The sequence below is a fragment of the Stenella coeruleoalba genome (genome assembly GCF_951394435.1).
Source record: "Stenella coeruleoalba genome assembly, chromosome: 8".
Classification (NCBI taxonomy): Eukaryota; Metazoa; Chordata; class Mammalia; order Artiodactyla; family Delphinidae; genus Stenella; species Stenella coeruleoalba.
In genome coordinates this window covers 87275563-87292247 of record NC_137154.1, presented here as the reverse complement: position 1 = coordinate 87292247, position 16685 = coordinate 87275563, and positions in this window count along the sequence as shown.

The window sequence follows — 16685 nt, the reverse complement described above, 5'->3', positions numbered from 1 at the left end:
AGGTATGTATTTGTTTCTTCTCTCTTCCTTTCTTCATCTCCTGTTCTCTTCAAATGTGATTTGATGACTTTCTTTAGTGTTGTTTTTGTATTCTTTTCTCTTTATTTTTTTATTCTTTATATTTTGTATATTTTTTGTGTTATTTTTTGATTTTTGGTTACTATAAGGTTCATATATAACAACATATACATATATATGTATGTATATATATATATATATATATATATATATATATATATATATATATATATATATAAAATGGTCTATTTTAAGTTGGTTGCTTAAGTTTGAGTGTATTCTAAAAGCATTACATTTTTACTCCCCCTTCCCAAGTTTTATGTTTTGACATTATTATTTTATATCTTTTTATTTTGTGTATCACTTAACTAATTATTTTAGAGATATAATTTTACTACTCATGTATTTTAACTCTCAAACTAGCTTTGTAGGTGGTTAATCCAATACCTTTACTATATGTTTGCCTTTACCAGTGAGGTTTTTTCTTTCAAAATTTTCTTGTTTCTAGTAATGGTCTCTTCTGTTGAAAAAGGTCCCTTTAACATTTCTTGTAAGGCCAGTTTAGTAGTGGGGATCTATTCCTTTAGCTTTTGCTTGTCTGGGAAACTGTATCTCTCCCTCAATTCTGAATGATAACCTTGCTGGGTAGTGTATTTTTTATTATAACTGTTTTCTTTTCAGTACTTTGCTTATATCCTTCCAGTCCCTTTTGGTCTGTAAAGTTTCTCTTGAAAAGTCAGCTGATAGTCTTATGGGGGGTACCCTAGTATGTAACTGCAGGCATACCTGATCTGATAGCAAAGATGGCTACTAAGAGACTAATGAGTACATAGCATACAGGTACACCTTGAAGATATTGTGTGTTTGGTTCCAGACCACCACAGTAAAGTGAATATTGCAAGAAAGCAACTCACAGGAATTTTTTGGTTTCTCAGTACATATGAAAGTTAGATTACAGTTATACTTAATAGACTACTGTAGTCTATTAAGTGTGCAATAGCATTATGTCTAAAACAAACAATGTACATACCTTGATTAAAAATACTTTATTGCTAAAAATGCTAACTATCATCTGAGCCTCCAGCGAGTTGTAATCTTTTTGCTGCTGAAGGGTCTTGTCTTGATGCTCACGGCAGCTGACTGATCAAGGTGATGATAGCTGAAGGCTGGGGTGGTTGTGGAAATTTCTGAAAAAAATACAACCATGAAGTTTGCTGTATTAATTGACTCTTCCTTTCATCAACAATTTCTTGGTAGCATGCAATGCTGTGTGATAGAATTTTACCCACAGTAGAACTTCTTTCAAAATTGGAGTCAATCCTCTCAAACCCTGAAGCTGCTTTATTAACTAAGTTTATGTACCATTCTCATTCCTTTGTTGTCATGTCAACAATCTTCATAACTTCTTCACCAGGAGTAGATTTCATCTCAAGAAACCACCTTCTTTGCTCATCAGTGGAAAACAACTCTTCATCCATGAAAGTTTTATCATGATATTGCAGCTAATTCAGTCACATCTTCAGGCTCCACTTCTAATTCTAATTCTCTTACTATTTGTACCACATCTGCAATTACTTCCTCCACTAAAGTTTTGAACCCCTCAAAGTTATCCATGAGGGTTGGAATCAACTTCTTCCAAACTCCTGTTGATGTTGATATTTTGACCTCTTCCCATGAATCATGAATGTTTTTAATGACATCTAGAATCGTGACTTCTTTACAGAAGTTTTTCAATTGACTTTGCCCAGATCCATTGGAGGAATCACTATCTATGGCAGCTATAGCCTTACAAAATATATTTCTTGAATTTCTTAAGATAAGACTTGAAAGTTGCAGAATGGATGTTGTGTTATCAGCCATAAAAACAACATTAATCTCATTGTACATCTCTATCAGAGCTCTTGGATGATCAGGTATATTGTCAATGAGCAGTGATGTTTTGAAAAGAATACTTTTTTTCTGAGCAGTATGTCTCAACAGTGGGCTTGAAAGATTTATTTACTAAACCATCTTGTAAACAGATGTGCTGTCATCCAGGCTTTGTCATCCATTTATAGAGAGCAAAGGCAGAGTAGATTTACCATAATTCTTAAGTGCCCTAGGATTCTTGGAATGGTAAATGAACATTGGCTTCAACTTAATGTCACCCGCTGCATTAACCCTTGACAAGAAAGTCAGCCTTTCCTTTGAAGATTGGAAGCCAGGTATTGACTTCTCCTCTCTAGCTGTGAAAATCCTAGATGGCATCCTCTTCCAATATAAGGCTATTTCATCTATATTGAAAATCTGTTATTTAGTGTAGCCACCTTCATTGAGTATCTTAGTTAGATCTTCTAGAAACTTGCTGCAGTTTTTGCATCAGCACTTGCTGCTTCAACTTGCAGTTTTATATTATGGAAACAGCTTCTTTCCTCAAACCTTATGAATCAAACTCTGCTAGCTTCAAACTTTTCTTCTGAACCTTTTTCACCTATTATAGCCTTCACAGAATTTAAGAGAATTAGGGCCTAGCTCTGGATTAGGCTTTGGCTTAAGGGAATGTTGAGGCTGATTTGATCTTCCAACCAGACCACGAAAACTTACTTCATGTCAGCAATAAGTTTGTTTCGCTTTCTTATCATTTATCTGTTCACTTGGAGTATCACTTTTAATTTTCTTCAATAACTTTTTCTTTGCATTCACAGCTTGACTAATTGGCACAAGAGGCTTAGTCTTTGGCCTATTTCAGTTTTTGACATGCCTTCCTCACCAAGCTTAATCATTTCTAATTTTTTATTTAACGTGAGAAACATGCAAATTTTCTTTTCACTCTAATACTTAGAGGTCATTGTAGGGTTATTAACTGACTTAATTTCAATACTGTTGTGCCTCAGGGAATAGTGAGACTCAAGGAGAGGAAGAGAGAGGGAAACAGCTGGTATGTGACACAGTCAGAACAATCATTATATTTATCAATTAAGTTCACTGTTTTTTATGAATGTGGTTCTTGGCACCCCAAAACAAAATAGAAACATCAAAGATCACTGATTACAGATCACCGTAAAAAATACCAGTGAAAAAGTTTGAAACATTGTGAGAATTACCAAAATGTAAAAGGGAGATGTGAAGTGAGCAAATGCTGTTGGAAAAATGGTGCTGATAGACTCGCTCAATGCAGGGTTGCCATACACCTTCAGTTTGTAAAAAATGCAATATCTGTGGAGTGCAATAAAGTGATGCATAGTAAAATGAGGTTGTCTTCCTCTTTATCTTTTGACATTTAATTATAATGTGTCCTGGTGTGGGTCTCTTAGGGGTCATCTTCTTTGGGATTCTCTGTGCGTCCTAGACTTGAATGTCTGTTTCCCTCCCCAGGTTAGGGAAGTTTTCAGCCATTATTTCTTCAAATAAGTTTTCTGTCCCTTTCTCTGTCTCTTCTCTTTCTGGAATCCCTATAATGCAAATGTTAGTATGCTTGATGTTGTCTCTGAGGTCTCTTAAACTATCCTTATTTTGTAAAATTATTATTTTAATATTATTATTATTATTTTACTGTTTCAATTGGGAGATTTACACTATGCTGCCTTCCAGACTGCAGATCCATTCTTCTGTACCATCCAATCTGCTCTTCATTCCCTCTAGTGTGTTTTCCATTATAGTTATTGTATTCTTCAGTTCTGATTTGTTCTTTTTTATATTTTTCTATTTCTTTTTTGAAGTTGTCACCAAGTTCCATGAACATCTTTATAACTATTACTTCAAACTCTTTATCGGATAAATTGCTTACTTCTGTATCATTTAGTTCTTTTTTTCTGGGTTTTTGTCCTGTTTTTTCATTTGTAAGGTATTCCTTTGTCTCCTCATTTTGCATAATTCTTTGTTTTTTTCTCTGTTTCTTTGTTTCTCTAAAAGGTATCCTGTGAGGCCCAGTGACACAATCTTCCCAGTCACTACAGCCAGGTTCTCCAGAGGTATCACAAGTGTGGGCTGCATGTGTCCTCCTGTTGTGGTTTAGCCACAATTGCTGCAAGTGCACTTGTAGGTGGGGTTGGCCCCCAGACTGGCTGGCTGTGAGGCCTGGCACCAAGTGCTGTAGATGCCCTGGTGGGTGGGGCTGACCCCTGGCCCAGCTGGCTGAGAGGTCCAGCTGCTGATGTGTGTGCTAAACCCCCAGAAGTGGGGTTGCTTTGAAGGGGTACCAGTGCTGGTCAAGGTCACCTGCCCAAACTTTTATTTTAGATTTGTCATTTAGAGTTGGGAGTCTGTGATGCCCACTGAAATGGGCAGGAGAAATAAACTTCATTAATCAACTAAGTTCCTCATCACTGGTCCTTCTAATTGTTACCGGATGTCAAACTTAAGTAGCCTAATAACTGTAAACAGATGTGCTGAACTGGATCGAGCACAATGAAAAACTTTTGTATCCAGGATCAAAGAAAACACCATTTTTCTGTGTCTTCTATCTCCTGATATACATGGATCCTGAGTGGGCAAATGACTAAGAGGAAGGGTAAGCAAACTGTCCAGGCCCATAAGAACATACTGGATGTTAAGTCATCATGAAAGAAGTAGTGATATCATGCGAAAACCCCTGGAGTGGAACTTGAATTCCAGCTCTGCCAGGTGACCTTGAGAATGTCATCTAACTTCCCTAAGTATCGGTTTCTTCATCTTTAGTGAACTTGGAGTAGTTGAATCCTGTGATCCTGATTAGCACTAAGTAACTACTATGCTTATGGGTGCTCTCCAAATTTAGAAGAATTAGTGCACTTTTGGTTGTTGATTATTTACTGTAGTATTTAACCTTATTTTGAAATATGGGTAGCCTCTAACATGTGCTCTCAGCCAGAGATTAGGATGCATCAGGAAAGGCATAAAGATGGAGAGAAAGGCTTTTTATTAAGAAGAGCCCTCTCTGTGGTCAGTTTAATGAGGAGGGGAAAAAAGAGAAAATGCTTTCATATGTATTTCTTATCTATATGCAAAAGTTACTTGAGACAGTTTAATGAAGAACATGTACATATATGTTTATATGTGTTTACACATATATAAATACATATATATATATATCCACAGATAGATCTATTTCTAGATGGATTATATTTTGATGAAAGAAAGACTTATTCATTCATTCAACAAATATTTACTGAGTATTAGCAGCATACCAGATGCTGTACTAGGTCTTGGGTTATAAAATAAAGTTCATAGAGCTTCTAAGATATAAGGGAGAAAGAGAGTCTTCTTTTAGTAACATTTATAGAGTACCACTACAATTGTTACTAATCATTGTTAACCCTTATAAATGCAAGAACAGGAAAAATAAAGACTTTGATTTGGTTAATGGGTCAGCAAGTAAGTCTTTTGGTGACTATAAAGAGGAGAGAATAATGTAGATGTTTGAGGAGAGTAGTGAAAGATGGAAACAATCATTTATAGGAGAGAAAAGTGACTATGGTATGAACAATGATTGTGAGGTGGTGTTGAGAAGAGTACTGGAGACCATGCATTAAAAGCAAGATATTCATTAACTATGCTGGAAGCAGAGAAGTTAAATGGTAAGAATGGTCCAGGAGAATTATCAATAATTAGGAAATAATTAATCTGATTGCAAGTGCAAAACAACCCAACCCAACCTGGCTTAAACAGTGGCTGCATCAGCTAAAAAACTGAAAATACAAATGTAAGGCTGTCTGCAATAAAATTTGATACTGGGGATCAAATGATGTCACTAGGGTCTGATGTTTCTCAGATCTGCTTCCTCTGGGTTGGCTCCATTCTGAAATAGACTATTCTAACTCTAGCAGAAACTCCTCCCTATTCCTGACCCCTCAAACAAAAGCCCTGGCATTCACTCTGATTGGGCCTGATGGGTTGAGTCATGTATCTATTTCTGAATCTGTCATTGGGGCCAGAATGAATAAAGTACATGGATTGACTTGAGTACTAGTAAAATGTTCTACCTGCAGCATCATGGACCAAGTGGTGGCAGGGGTAGCTCACCAGAGGAAAATTGGGAAATTTTCATTTAGAGAAAGATAAACTGATACTAGGCAGCAAAAACAAGTGTCTTTTTCTGAGGTTTTTCAAAGTAAGCATGGTTGAAGGACAGACCCAGATGTGAGGGTTTCAAAGGAAAACATGGATAAATGATTAAAGATTGATGGGCTATGGGTCTGTGTCAGATAGGAAACAAAGTGGAAGAAAGTAGAGCCATATCAAGATGGGAGATCCTGGTGAGGCTGAAGAATATCTGCATTGGAATTAAGGGAGTAAGAACTGTGTGGTCACTGGAGGCAAATCTATAAAGGAGAGGCAATTCCAGTCCAGAATATAGCTGTGGGAGAGTTTTAGCTGGTCTTGTCATGGAAATCAGTTCCTGAAGCAAGAGCTTGTGTTTAGATGGTTTATTTTTGGATTATTTTATTCAGTCCTAGGGAACAGGAGTGAGAGACTGGGGAGAGCACATAGGGAAGGTGGGAAATGAATGCAAGGGTATGTTAGTGAATAAATTAGTTCTCACTATGGTGCTTCATCCTGCTTTTTTTTTTTCTTTAAGGATTATATACAGTATGTCCAAAAAACAATCTATCTAGAGGAAAAATGGGAGAAGAATTTATCCAATAGCTACCACCAACGATTTGTTGAGGGTTGCCTCTTGAACCCTTGTTAACTCCTGTTAACTCCTCTCTATTTATTTGTTGTGCATGAAAGGAGCCAATAGTGTTTCCTTGGGCATCCCTCAATAAAGCCCACAGTACACATCTGAGGAGGGGCATTGTCAGTGCAAAGTGGGTCAAAGCCTGCCTGGAACTGATTGTCATACCTCTGTCTAGAGTCAAAGGTGAGGCCAAAAACAGGTTAGCAAACAAAAAGCAAGGGATAAAAGCCCACGCTTTACACCATTCATCATTCAGATCTGGGGCAACTCAGAACTTTATCCCCAAGATGTCTAAGCCCTTAAGTCACCTTGCCACTTTTGAGTTTTGGATGTTACAGTTCTCTATCTACTATCATCATTGGGTATGGACCACTGGTCATAGATTCACCACAAAGAATCTCTTGAGTTCCCTGTCCCCATTGTGCTTATCAAGGTAATCAGTGTTGATTATACTCACTAATATTGTTTTCTTTGCCCATTGATCCACCAGTATGAGGAACCCAATAAGAGCAGTTAGAAGTCATAACTTGAGATCCTTTAACATCCCTTAGTGGGAGTGTCCCTTCCCACTCCCATCTCAACAACTAGGACATGTAATCTGGGAGAATCCAAGTGTGTGGGGATGGGAAGCAGTAACCATATGTGGGTCTCTGGGAGTAATGATTAGGGGGGCTGATCTTAAATTCACTCCTTGATTTCAGGTGATGTGCATTGTACATTCCAGCAGTTGGGTACCCAACACCATATATCAACTGGTGGTTCAGTGCATATACTACATCTTGGGGGATAGCACCCAAACACTGTGGAGAGTTGTCCTGGAGTCAGTGCCTTAGCTAAGCCTTTAATAGGCCATTTCATGATTCTAGGTCAGCTGAATTCACATGATAAAGGTTTGTGGTAGGGCTTCCCTGGTGGCGCAGTGGTTAAGAGTCCGCCTGCCGATGCAGGGGACACGGGTTCGTGCCCCGGTCCGGGAAGATCCCACATGCTGCAGAGCGGCTGGGCCCGTGAGCCATGGTCGCTGAGCCTGCGCGTCCGGAGCCTGTGCTCTGCAAGGGGAGAGGCCACAACAGTGAGAGGCCCGCGTACCGAAAAAAAAAAAAAAAAAAAAGGTTTGTGGTAAAAACCAGAGTATCCTGCAATCGTGCACCCACTGTTACAACTTCTTTGCTAAAAATTTGTTCTGAAGTAAGGTCCAACATCCCATACTGGTAAATTAGACATCCTATTAATTCCTTGGGTGTGGTACTAGCAGAGGTATTGAGGGGAACAGTGTAAACCTATACCCAGCGTAGTATGATCAGCTCCATAAGGATGTTTGATTGTCTTCTTCAGGATAAAAGTGCTGTGATATAATCAACCTGCCTCCAGTGACTGGTTTCATCATGGGATGATACCATGTAGAAGGTTTAGTGTCGTCTCTGCTGCTGGCAGTTTGGGCACTCAGTTGTGACAGTAGCTAGATCACCCTTGGTAAGGGGGAGTCTGTTGTTGGGCATAGCCTCCATCCACACATGCCCATTTTGCAAGCCCCAGGGTGGCTGATATTCACAGAACAAGCGTCCTGTTCAGCTGGTTGTTAAGTACCTCCTCTATGGTGGGCATTAATGTGAGGCAGCAGCAAAGATCTACATGCTTTGTGCTCACTCCCATTGGTCCATTCACAAGTCTCTTTCCCAGAATTCCTTATCTCTCATCTTTCAATCTCACTCCTTCCAGACTCTAATCAACCAAAGAAGTCATTTACCATGTACATCCCAACCTCAGGCCACTTTTCCCTCCACACAAAGTAAATGAACAACTTTACTACTTGAAACTCTACCCAGTGATAGAATTTCCATTTGCTATTGATCATGTAAGTCATCCCTGAGTGCAACTAAATGCAGGGGCAGTCCCCTTTTGGCTAGCACCAATGTAATAATCTCATTCATGTACACATCAGCCCAAATAGTTTTCCTCCTTGGTCAGTTGGTCATAGGGACCCCATGTGAGGACATAGGTAGGTGACATGGAAATATGAGTCTACTTGCTCAAGATTCTTACCTGGGCTCCTTGGACCTGCCGAGGTCCAATCCTGACTTTACCATTCCCATTGTGTGATATGTTACTGCTGTGTTCACTCAACATTATGACATAGTGGATCTGTTAATACTAGATCACAATGAATAGCTCCAAATATACTAGGGCCCTGTGGTTTGGCAGAATCTGCTAGCTCTCTGACCCAGAAGGATGGCCCTTCTCCAGAACTCTAGGGCTTTTTGGTTCTCCACTGGGGTGTGACAGAGATTTCAACAGCATCTCTGTGTACCACAGAATCCTTAGCATCATGGGATCTGCTGGCTCATAGGCCCAAATCAGAAGTATGCAACTTAACAAATTCGTACAAGCAAATACTCCTGTGAAACCAGCACCAAGATCAAGGAATAAAACATCAGCTGAGGGCTTCCCTGGTGGCGCAGTGGTTGGGAGTCCGCCTGCCGATGCAGGGAACACGGGTTCGTGCCCTGGTCCGGGAAGATCCCACATGCCGTGGAGCGGCTGGGCCCGTGAGCCATAGCCGCTAAGCCTGTGCGTCCGGAGCCTGTGCTCCACAACGAGGCCACAACAGTGAGAGGCCCGCGTACCGCAAAAAAAAAAAAAAAAAAAAAAAAAATCAGCTGACACTAAATTTTAAGAGAATTTGTCAGGTGACATTTTACACTGAGGAATATAAGAGCCATCATATACTGAAGAAATCACAGAAACTCTCTTTATATGGTTGTTCTTTATATTCACTCTGAATAAACACTAAGAGTGTAGTGTTGCATTCTGAGGCTCTTTTATGGTGAGTAAATGAATAAAGCACAGTGCCTGCCTTTATGGAGCTTGTAGTCTAATAGGGGAGATAGGTATTAATCATTAATCATTATGCAAATGAATATTAGATTGTTTCTTCTCCCTCAGGTTCTCAGCCTTCTGTCAGCTTGATGTCATCTTCTCAGCCCAGCCACTTAGGGTTATGACCACAGATTTGTCCCATACTTCTGGTTCCTTTGGTCTTGGCATCCAGCCTTTCTCTTCATGGTAAATGGACTTCTGCTTTCTTATACAAGTTCTGGCTAACTTCCCACCTCTTGCTCCCAGGTCTTCTAAAGTCTTGGGAAAAAACAACCTGCTCCAGCTTAGTTCCTAGTGGAGCCCAATACCCACTTCTAGCCAATGGGCTCTTATAGGTGGATTGGAGGCAGCAGGAACAGCAATGTCCCAGTGGCTGTCCTGACACAAGAGTGACCTCACTCTCAGAGGCTGTAGTTTAGTTGATCTACAGCATTTAGAGTTCAGCAGAGCAGCAGATGCAGTGTCCTTCCCAAGCTAGTCCTGCTGTATGGTTTGGGGAAGATCTCCTGGAAGATTGGTTTCAAAGCTGCTCCTTCAGCCTCTTCTTAAATTCTGGGAATTACCTAAAATCTAAAATTAATCCCTTGTCTGCTTAAAATGGAGCCTGCCATTTGCAACTAGGAACACAGAACCATATGCATGGTGGGACTATTGGTGAGTCAGAGTCATGGAATGCCAGAATCAGAAGGAACACTTAGACATTAGATAGACTAACTGCTCCACACCCAACTTGATTTCCTGATCCATTCTAGCTCCTACAATTCATTTTCCACAGAGCAGACAGGAGGATTTCTAAAGCAGTTAAATCAGATCATATAACTTACTTGTTTAAATTCTGTTTAAAATCCTAGAATAAAATCCAAACTCCTTAACACAGCTACGAAACCTCATATGCCCTAGGCCCTGCCTACCTCTTTGACTTCATTTCCTACCACTCTTACCACTCTTCCCATAGTGGTCATCCTTCCTGGCACCTGAACATGTCAAACACAGTCCTGTCTCATACCTTTATCCTTGCTCTTCCTTATAACTGCAATATTCATCCCCAAATCCTTGCATGACTGATTTCTCATCATTCAAGTATCAGTTCTTCAGAGTGAGATTTCCTACCCTCCTAAGAAGTCCCCCTATTGCTTGCTAGCTCATCACTCTTATTTTCTTTATTGCCCTTTCCCTTTCTATAATATGTTTACAAATATTTGCGTGTAGTCTCTCCCTATGAGAGCAGCAACCTTACCCATCATGTTTATGGCTGTATTCCTAGTGCCTAGTAATAATTGTGGAATGTATGAATAAGCTATTAGGGAAATAGTTGTGAAGGACTTGTGATGTGAATCAGAGAAATTGTATAGAAGGAATGAGAAATGGGGCCACTCAAGGGAGAGGCAACACACAGTACTACTGCACACTGTCATGCATCCACAAAGACACAAGATCTAAAGAGGCACATCTACATGGTAGAGGGCATAATTTGTATATTATTATGACACTTTTCTGGAAGATAAGAGTTAAATGTTCTAAAACAAGAGTTTTTGTTCTAACAAAATTAGTATATTCTGAACAATCATCCATCAGGTGGAAGGACATCTTCAGGTGGGAATACTTGTTTCTAATGCTTACAAACCATAGGGGCTAGCAGTGACCTTAACATGAAAGGAAGGTACGGAAGGCTGAGAGGAGTTTGGCACACTTGTGCCACAAGGGAGGGGCTAGGCTGGTGCAGCTGAATGATGCAAGAATTGAAAGTCAGGTAAAGGAGTCTTGACTTTGTGTGTTAGTAATTAGGCACCATTGTAGAGCTTGCTCTGGGTGGGTTCAAGGGTTCTGCTGCCCTCCACAGGTGCCTGGGAAGAAGTCCAGGAGGTTCTAAATGAGCAAAAGGTCATTGAGAGGCATTGCTCACAGCCACAGACTTCTGCTTTCTTCCATGGTGCTGCTGAGCAGGAAGGGATGAGAAATAATGCACAGTGCCTGCCACATGGAAGACAATCAATCAATAATTGCAAAATGATGTATGAGGCAAAAACCTACATAAGCCATAGCATGGAAAGTATCTCCTGGGATCTAGTTGGCTATAGATGACAGTGTCAGCATAGTCATGGGGACAGGTTGGCAGAAGAACTTACAGAGAAGATATGCTTGTCCTTAGGAAAATCATGACTTCCACCATCTCCTCAGTAAACACAGCCCCAGAAGACAAAGTACAACTGGCAATCAGACTCCACAAGGCCTAGTGGGTGTCTTTTTTTTTTGGATCTCTGTTTTGTCCAGATGAAATCTCCTGAGGTGGGCATAGCTCACAGAGAGAAAGTAAGCCAAGAATCACTGGTGAAAATGCCTCTGGGTAGAAGCAACTCCCCGTCTTCATTTTTCTCTGTTCCTTGGCCGTTTTTGTGAACACAAACCATGTATTTTTATAACTGTTCTTCATTAAAATCATTAAAGACTGAAAACAGGAGAGCAGGCTGGTGCCGACATTACTATTTCTTTGCCTCGCCAGAAAGTCCAGGAACAGGGACTGATGAACTGACCCACCTGGATGTGGTACAGGATGCAGGTTTCCCTCCTGACACCCTCTCCTTCTCTGCCTCTTTCCTTTTTCCTTTCCTTCCCCATCTCTCTCCTTCCTTCCTCTTCCTTCCTTTCATCTTTCCCCTTTTCTTTCCTTCATCCACTTCAGGTCCTTCTTAAATACCACCTTTGTTGCAGATAACACACCTATGTTGAGGACAATTTGAGAAATTAGTGAGAAAACTCTTTCTTGAGGAATACACACTTGAAACTTTCCTTGCATTTTTCAGGAATTTGGCTCAAACTCAGGATTAGGGGTAAAATGTCTTGCTTTGACTGTCAAGGCTGCCGGAGCTCAAATTCCTACGTCTTTGTTGATAAAGAGAAATTCATATGTCTTTGTTGATAAAGAGAAAAGAAAATTAGTTAAATTCAGAAGTTGAGGACCGCAGATCAAGGTTCTGTTAACAGTTTAGTTACTAACAAGTTGAGTGACTTTGAAGAATTAGTTAACTAATTTATCTAAGTCTCATCCTTCTTACTATCAAATGGGTTTCATAACATTACCTACCCCACAGTATTATAAGGGTTCATTGTAAAAGGAACATAAAAGTCCTTTGCACAATGAAAATTACTGCTTAACGAGATCTATGCATGATAAACCCTGGGTCTCAGAGTCATGATACATGAGGATGCTGTAACACTTAGCTCAGGTGCCAGTGACTCTCCTGAGATTAGCCTGAGATTCTTCCCCCTGTCTTTGCACTTGCTGCCTCAATATTGAACTTCCTTCCTTTTTCACACATTTCACTCAAACTTGGCCCTTTAAATGAGAGTTCCTGATATTTCTCTCCATAGCAATCTGATCTGTACTAAACGAGGAAGCAGGGGTCTGATGACTTTTAGCATCATCCTCTCCATGCCCCGCTGCATCTAAGAAGCCTAATTCAAATGCCCTCTGGCCACACTGAGCCCATCTACCCATGGCTATCACGTGAGCCCTCCTGGCCTCCCTCATGGGGACCCTCTCATCTCCAATCATCTTCCTGCCAGAAGGGTTGTCCCCACCTTCACAAGTGACCATCTTATTCTCAGTGGCTTTCTAGGCAAATTCCTCTGAAGTGTCTGTCTGCTGGTTAGGATTTGACAAAGTCTTTATAGCTGATTCATAAACCCCATGAGAAAGCTTATTTGTAACATATTTTAAATAGTCATTTGGCTTTGGACCAAAGTCTACCTTTCTCAGTTTAATCACTCATCTTTTTCTAGAGTTTTAGTTCTGAATGACTGTTATGTTTCTAAAAATTAAACTCCCCACCCCCAATGTGAATTTGCCATCATTTTAAAGATGTAAAAATTATGCCATAGATATTAAAGGCAATTCCCAAAGAGGAGTCATTTTAATGTTTTGAAATATTAATCATTGAATTATGCCTTTAGCCTCTGGAGACTTCCCTTTTAAAGGGGCAGCCCTTATTTGGATTCAGGAATTCTAGTATGTTTGCATTTAAAAAAAATAACTTATTTTACAATCAGGGCTATGGTCATCCTGCAGCTAGTTACTCATCTAAGGACGCTGTATTTGTAACCTACCTGTTTCCAAAAGAATGTAAAATGGCTTACAATATACATGTCTATAATAGAAACTTCAAAAATAGAAACTTCAAAACCATGAGCAAATTGGGAGGGGATTAAATACTCATGAATCAGAGTTACTGTGTTTGAGCATTGCATTGAATTGCTTGTGAGCCAAAGAGGGAAAAACAGAAAAGACTAGAACTCAGTCTTTCTATCATTAAAAAGGGAATATTTCAGTTCTTTAAGGGGAACAGGACAAGGCAGCTGATATTTACTCAGCACCCACTTAATAACTGCCAAGAGCTATCAGCTGCATCACCTTGGACTCCACTTGCTGGGAGATACTTACCTTCCACCTTGGGGCTGCAATCCCTTACCTCTGAGCTGGGGAGATGTTGATCCTGCACTCACTCACACGTTTGCTGTGAGAATTCAGTGAGATGCTTATTAGGCTCTAGCAGAGTGCTTTGCACATTGTAAACATCCAATAAACAGCACCTGCAATTCCTATAACACCCCCTCCAGGTAGTGTTACTATCTCCATTTAAGAAACAAAGGTACACCGTTTGTCAGTGTCAGTAGTGCATGGAAGAGCTGGGATTCCAATCAAGCTCTCCTTAGTCAAGAAGTCTATGCCCTTTCTACTGTTCCTGTCAGCTCTAAAAGGAATTTGCCAAATGGAAGTGTTTTTTTTTGTTTTTTTTTAATTTTAAAGAATTTGAATGACATGATGAACAGTGTAGGAAACAGCCTTCCTGGAGCTATTACACTTTTAATAAGAGCCTTGAGATTAACATTAGACCACGACTCAGGGAAACCATTTCTGTAAAGGGCCAGGCTACAGTCCAGCTCTCTAGGGAGCTAACTTAGTATACATAGAGAATGGGCTCCACCATCTGCTCCCACACCCTGAACCCTGGCTGATTACATGGGTATTTTATAATATCAATGATAGCTTAATTGGCCTAATCACAGAAACAGCTCATCATAAGTATCCTTGGATGGCTCACAGATCACGTTAAAAGAAGCCTTTTTATGCCTGAGTCACATCTTCTTTATCCATTCATCTATCGATGGACACTTAGATTGCTTCCATATTCTGACTAGTGTAAATAGTGCTGCAATGAACATTGTGGTACGTGAGTGAGGTGGATGGACCTAAAATCTGTCAAACAGAGTGAAGTAAGTCAGAAAGAGAAAAACAAATACTGTACACTAACACGTATATATGGAATCTAAAAAAAAAAAATGGTTCTGAAGAACCTAGGGGTAGGACAGGAATACAGACACATGTAGAGAATGGACTTAAGGACACAAGGAGGTAGAAGGGTAAGCTGGGACGAAGTGAGAGAGTAGCATTGACATATATACACTACCAAACATAAAATAGATAGCTAGTGGGAAGCAGCCGCATGGCACAGGGAGATCAACTCGGTGCTCTGTGACCACCTAGAGGGGTGGGTTAGGGAGGGTGGGAGGGAGACGCAAGAGGGATACAGGGATATAAGTATACGTATAGCTGATTCACTTTGTTATACAGCAGAAACTAACACAGCAATGTAAATCAATTATACTCCAATGAAGATGTTAAAAAAAAAATGGAACATCTACAGAAAAAAAAAAAAAAAAAGCTTTTCTCCACACCCCAGCAGCCCATCCCCAGGCTGCCTCTTTGTTTTGCTTCTAGTTTTCACATCCTTGGCAACAGGCTCCTGCTAGGCATTGTGGGCCCTCAGCCTGCCAGGATCCTAGGATGTGTTTCTGGCAGCACAGCAGAGAAACGGTATCCTCCTCATCCTGTCTCCTTGACCAGTTTACTCTGTCAACATTCCTGGCTGGAGCTGGCACGTGGCCAGCTGTGAATCAGTGTCTCCCCCTGCCCTGGCTCCACCCCTGCTGCATCCTCCTTGGGCCTTACCTCTGGGGCAACAGAAGGAGAATGCTAATGATCCTAGGTGCCACCTCACTTCTGCTCCTTCTCGCCTTCACCAGCTTCTGTTTTAGGCTCTTTCTGATCAGAATCTCTCCTGGATAACTGGGTCTTTTGCCCTAATCAAGGTCTTTTGTTTCCTACTGAATTATGACTTTGATTAACGAAAATGTAATTGATTGAAAACACAAGTTCAAGCTGCTATTGATTACCTAGGCTATTTTGTTTGATCCTCATAGTAAGGCCTAGGAAGTGAGTAAATCAAACCTCAGGGTATCTCAAAGCTCAGCAAGAGAAATAATTTGCCAGGGGTCATAGCACTTGTGAATGGGAAGAGGTAGGGCTTAAACCCAGTCTGAATGACTCCAACCCAACTCTCCCTCTTAACCAACTACCTCTCTCTGATCAGGTTTGTAGCTTTCTGGGCAGAAACAGAGCTTAGAAAATCTTAGTGGTCATTATCTTTGTCTTGCTGGCCCTTAGATTTAGAAAAGACTATTTCCTAGGAAACTAGTGATAAAGAACCTCTCAGTCTCTGGATATCTTACTGCAGAGATTAGTTTTATCCACTGTCTACACATGAGCACAATTCTATTTCTTCTTTAATAATAATGAGTGATGAAAATGGGTCCAGATGCCTGATGGATGTGCAGCCTCCTGTTTTATTTGCCAGGACGTGCCAAGTCAGCGGGCCTTTTTCAGCATGGATGCACAGGATTTCCGACTCACTGTGTATTGGATTGTGATGATGGAATCACTTATTTTTAAGTCCAGGCAACTGTGGGGAGTTGAATTCTGAACTTTAGGGGATGAAAAGATGAAATGTAATTTCCAGCTTGAAATTATTTTTTAAACTCCTCAGCGGGATGGATTTTCACTCTTGGCTGGTTCTGTCTTTTCAGACATGTAGGGTTGGCAGCTCTCCTCTGAGCCTGTCCTGAGACAATACTGCAGAGAAGCTGCCTCTCCACCCTATTTCTTACTTCCTCATCCACACCGAGCTCTCTCCTCTCCTCTCGGGACCCTCAGCTCGCATGACTGGCAGCACAGTGTGGGGCAAAGAACAGTCCCTCTGGAGGGCAGGGCCTGGTTTGGATCCCAGCCCAGCCAGTTACTAGCTGAGTCCTTAGAGAG